We start from the raw sequence: 5841 nt of genomic DNA on the forward strand, positions 1-5841 counted from the left end.
TTTTCTGTGCTGGCACAGTTTCTCTTTGCGAGACAGAGGGCAAAAAGCTTTAGCTAAGATGTAGGCGACAAGAGAAAAACAAGAGGGAAATACGGTGCTCCCGGAAGATAAGCGCCGCTCCCGGACATCTTAGGGCAAAAGCCGCTCTCCGGAGCACACCGCGACCGGCAGAATGCACTACGCACCAAGAAGCTGCTTTTCTCGCTTCTGAGACATGGAGAGAGCGGCATCCTCTTCAAGGCGATGAACCAACCTGCACAACACCGGCATTCTCTGCGTAGCTTTCAAACTCGTAGAAAAGAGTACCTCAGCACTCTCCTGCCTTTGCCAATCACCATAACATTCGAAAAGAAGGAGATTTGGACAAATTTCTTTAGCTTCTTGCTAAACATTCTGCTGAGCTCCGTGCAAATTGTAGAACAAGATCGTTGTGTTTTGTGTACTGGCACAGATTCTCTTTGCGAGACAGAGTGGAAAAGCTTTTTGCAAAAAATGCAGGCCTCAAGAGAAGCAGAAGACAGAGATACAGAGCTCTCCCAAGCTAAGCACCTGTCTCAGGCGTCTCTTGGCAGGAGACGCACTCCGCAGGGGAATGCGACTAGCACAAAGCTCTGTGTGCGAAGAAGCCGCTTCTTCGCCTCCGGGAGACACAGAGAGCAGCAGCGTCCGAAAGGTGAAGAACCAAGCCGCACAACATGGGGATAGCATGCTCAGCTAGCAAACCTTTAAAAACATTACCCTACCCCTCTCCTGTCTTTTCCATTCCATTCAGATCAACGTTCGAATAGAAGGAGTTTTGGACTTTCTTTGCATCTTGCAAATATTCTGCAGAGCCACGTGCAACTTCTAGAACAAGATCGGGGATGTTTTCTGTGCTGGCACAGTTTCTCTTTGCGAGACAGAGGGCAAAAAGCTTTAGCTAAGATGTAGGCGACAAGAGACGCAGGAGACGGAGATACGGAGCTCTCCCAAGCTAAGCGCTGCTCCCGGGCCTCTTTCGGCACTAGACGCGCCCGGGAGTACACGGCCACCGGCACAATGCACTGTGCGCGAAGAAGCTGCTTCTTCGCCTCCGAGAAGCCGGAGAGAGGGCAGCTTCCTAAAGGCGATGAACGAATGTGTACAGCACCGGGATAGTGGGGTCAGCTTGCAAAGCTTTAGAAAACAGTACCTCACCACTTTCCTGCCTTTTCCATTCGCCTTAACATTCGAATAGAACGAGTTTTGGACAACTTTCTTTTTCTCATGGCTAAACGCTCTGCAGAGCTCCTTGCAACATCTAGAAGAGGACTGAGATGTTTTCTGTACTGGCAGAGTAGCTCATTGCGAGACAGAGTGGAAAAAGCTTTTTGCTGAGATGTAGGTGACAAGAGACGCAGAAGACGGAGATACGGAGCTCTCCCAAGCTAAGCACCTGTCGCAGGCGTCTCTCGGCAGGAGACGCACTCCGCAGGGCAATGCGACAGGCACAAAGCTCTGTGTGCGAAGAAGCCGCTTCTTCACCTCCGGGAGACACAGAGTGCGGCAGCTTCCGAAAGGTGAAGAACCAAGCAGCACAACACGGGGATAGTGTGCTCAGCTTGCAAAGCTTTAGAAAACATTACATTACCACTCTCCTGTCTTTTCCATTCCATTCACATTAACGTTCGAATAGAAGGAGTTTTGGACAACTTTCTATTTTCGTGGCTAAACGCTCTGCAGAGCTCCGTGCAACTTCAAGAGCAAGACCAAGTATGTTTCCTGTACTGGCACAGTTTCTCTTTGCGAGACAGAGTGGAAAAAGTTTTTTGCTATGAAGAAGGTGATAAGAGACGCAGAAGATGGAGATTCAGAGCTCTCCAAAGCTAACAGCCCGTTCCAGGTGTCATTCGGCATTACACGTGCAATGGAGCACACCGCGACCGGCTGAATGCTCTGTGCGCGAAGAGGCCGCTTTCCCTCAGGGAGACGGAGAGAGCGGCAGCTTCCAAAAGGCGAAGAACGAAGACACTCATGACCGGGATTGTGTCTGCAGCTTCAAACTGAGAGAAAACTTATGTTTACCACTCTCCTACCTTTTCCATTCACATTAACATTGGAATAGAAGGAGTTTTGGACAACTTTCTTTTACTTCTCGCTAAACACCCTGCAGACCTCCTTGCAACTTCAAGAAAAAGACCGAGGATATTATCTATACTTGCATATTTGCTCCTTGTGGACATAGTGGAAAATTTAACTTAGATGTAGGCGACAAGTAGTCAGAAATTGGAGATACAGGGCTCTACGATGCTAAGCGCCCGCCCCGGGCGTCTTTCGGCAGATGCCGCGCTCGGGACCGCACCAAGACAAGTACAATGCTCTGTGCACGAAGAAGCCGTTTCTTCACCTCCGGGAGAAGGCGAGAGTGGCAGCTTCTGAAAGGCGAAGAACAAAGACGCACAAGACCGGCCTTGTGTCTGCAGATTAAAACTTAGAGAAAACAGTTCTTTACCACTCTTCTACCTTTTCCATTCACATTAACTTTCGAATAGAAGTTTTTGACAACTTTGTTTTGTTCTTCCAAAACAACCTGCTGTCCTCCATGCATCATCTAGAACAAGATCTGGGATGTTTTCTATACTTGCACAGTTGCTCCTTGCGGACATAATGTAAAAGCATTTCTCTAATATGTAGGCGATCAGAGACACAGAAGACGGAGATACGGAGCTCTCCGAAGCTAAGGGCCAGTCCCGGGCGTCTTTCGGCAGAAGACACTTTCCGCAGTGCACAGTGACCAGCAAAATGCTCTGTGCGTGAAGAAGCCGCTTCTTCCTCTCCAGGAGACGGAGAGAGCTGCAGCTTTCAAAAGGCGAAGAACTGACCCGCACAACACAATGTAAGTGTGCTCAGCTTGCAAGCCTTTAGAAAAGAGTACCTTACCAGACTCCTGTCTTTTCCATTCCATTCACAATACCATTCAAATAGAAGGAGTTTTGGACCACTTCATTTTTCTTCTTGCTAAACACTCTGCAGAGCTCTGAGCAACTTCTAGATCAAGATTGGAAATGTTTTCTATTCTGGCACAGTTTCTCTTTGCAAATCAGAGTGGAAAAACCTTTTTGCTAAGATGTAGGCGACAAGAGAAGCAGAAGACGGAGATACAGAGCTCTCCGAAGCTAAGCGCCAGTCCCAGATGTCCTTTGGCAGAGGACGCGCTCCGGAGAATATGGTGACCGGCACAATGCTCTGTGCGCAAAGAAACTGCTTCTTTGCCTCCGGGAGACAGAGAGAGCGCCCGATTACGAAAGGCGAAGAATTGAGTCGCACAAAACCAGCCTTGTGTATGCAACTTTCAAACTGAGAGGAAACAGTACCTCACCACTCTCCTGCCTTTTCCAGTCACCGTAACATTTAATAGAAGGGGTTTTGGACAACTTTGTTTTGCTTCTTGCTTAACACTCTGCAGAGCTCCGTGCAACTTCTAGAACAAGTTTGGGCACGTTTTCTGTACTGGCACAGTTTCTCTTTGCCACATAGTGTGGAAAAGCTTTTTGATCAAATGTAGGTGACAAGAGAAGCAGAAGACAGAAACACGGAGGTCTCCGAACCTAAGGGCCAATCCTGGGCATCTTTTGGCAGAAGCCGCTTATCCGCAGCGCACCGGGACTAGCAAAATACTCTGTGGGCAAAGAAGCCGCTTCTTCGCCTCCGGGAGACAGAGACAGCTGCAGCATCTGAAAGGCGAAGAACTGAGCTGCACAACACCGAGATAGTGTGCTCAGCTTGTAAACCTTTAGAAAACTGTACCTTACCAGTCACCTGTCTTTTCCATTCCATTCACATTACCGTTTGAATAGAAGGAGTTTTGGACAAATTCATTTTTCTTCTTGCTAAACACTCTGCAGAGCTCCGAGCAACTTCTAGATCAAGATCGGGAATGTTTTCTGTACTGGCACAGTTTCTCTTTGCGAGACAGAGTGGAAAAACATTTTGCTAAGATGTAGATGGCAAGAGAATCAGAAGGCGAAGACACAGAACTCTCTGAAGCTTTGAGCCAGTCCCAGGCGTATTTCGGTAGAAGATGCACTCTGGAGGACATGGTGACCGGCACAATGCTGTTTGCGCGAAGAAGCTGTTTCTTCACCTCCAGGAGATGGAGAGAGTGGCAGCTTCCGCAACGCGAAGAACGAAGACACACAAGATTGTGTCTTGGGATACTGTGTGCAACTTCAAACTGAGAGAAAATAGTACTTTACCACTCTCCTGCCTTTTCCATTCAGATAAATATTCGAATAGAAGGAGTTTTGGACAACTTTTCTTGCTTCTTCCAAAACACTCTGCAGAGCTCCGTGCAAATTCTAGAGCAAGATCCGGGATGTTTTCTGTACTGGCAGAGTTGCTCCTTGCGGGACAGAGTGGAAAAGCATTTTGCTAATATGTAGGCGACAAGAGACGCAGAAGATGGAGATACGCAGCTCTCTGAAGTTAAGCGCTGGTTCCGGGCGTCTTTCGGCATTACATGCACACCAGAGCACACCGCGACCGGCACAATGCTCTGTGTGGTTAGAAGTCGCTCCTTCACCTCAGGGAGACGGAGAGGGCGGGAACTTTTGAAAAGCGAAGAATTGCGCCGCACAAAACCAGGATTGTCTGCGCAGCTTTCAAACAGAGGGGAAACAGTACATTACTACGCTCATGCATTTTCCATTCACATAATCATTTGAATAGAAGGACGTTGGGAAAGTTTTCTTTTGCTTCTTCCAAAACACTCTGGAGAACTTCCGGCAACTTCTAGAACAAGATCCGGCATGTTTTCTGTACTGGCAGAGTTGCTCTCTGCGAGATAAAGTGGAAAAGATTTTTTCTAAGATGTAGGGGACAAGAGAAGCAGAAAACAGAGACATGGAGCTCTCCGAAGCTAATCACCAGTCCCAGGCATGGTTTCAGAAGAAGACGCGTCCCGGAGCACACTGCGACCGGCACAACGCTCTGTGCTAAACACCAACCTCATCCATGGAAACAACACTGATCTGCCCCGATACTTGATGGCAGATTTCAGGAGCCACTTGGCACTGTCAAACTAGCCAGACTTGGCAGGGGTGCCAGCTTGTGTCTGGGAAGCATCCTGCATTTCGTGGAATTTCAGGAGCCAGCCAGCCACTCCCGGCCACAGGCTCCTGAACAACAACCTCGGCATTTCCATGGGAAGAAAAACTCACCTGCCAGAGTTCTTGGTGGCTGATTGTAGAAGCCACTTGGCACTGTCAAACCAGCCCGAGATGGCACTGGTGCCAGCCTGGGTCTGGGAAGCATCCTGTGTATAGTGGAATTTCAGGAGCCAGCTAGCCAGGCCCGGCCATGGGTCCCCGCAGACCAACCTCGGCCCATTACCCTGGCTAACAATAGTGACCTGCCCTGATACTTGATGGCAGATTGCAGGAGCAACTTGGCACTGTCAAATCAACCCAAGTTTGCACTGGTGCCAGCTTGGGTCTGGAAAGCATACTGCTTATCAAGGAGTTTCAAGAGCCAGCCAGCCACTCCTGGCCGAAGGCCTCTAAACACCAACCTTGGCCATTTTCCCTGGGAAGCAAACCTCAACTGCCCCGGTTCCAGATGGCATATTGCAGGAGCCACTTGGCACTGTCAAACCTTCCCGAGTTTCAAGTGAGGCAAGCTTGGGTCTGGGAAGTATCCTGTGTATAGTGGAATTTCAGGAGCCAGCCAGCCACAGGCCCAAAACAACAATGTCGGCCCTTTTCCGTGGTAAATTAAACTCATCAGCCCCAGTTCCAGATGGCAGATTGCATGAGCCACTTTAGCACAGTCAAACCAGCATGACTGGCAAGTGGGGCCAGCATGGGTCTGGGAGGCATCCTGCGT

Source organism: Molothrus ater, unplaced genomic scaffold, assembly GCF_012460135.2.
Source record: "Molothrus ater isolate BHLD 08-10-18 breed brown headed cowbird unplaced genomic scaffold, BPBGC_Mater_1.1 matUn_MA602, whole genome shotgun sequence".
NCBI classification, from domain to species: Eukaryota; Metazoa; Chordata; class Aves; order Passeriformes; family Icteridae; genus Molothrus; species Molothrus ater.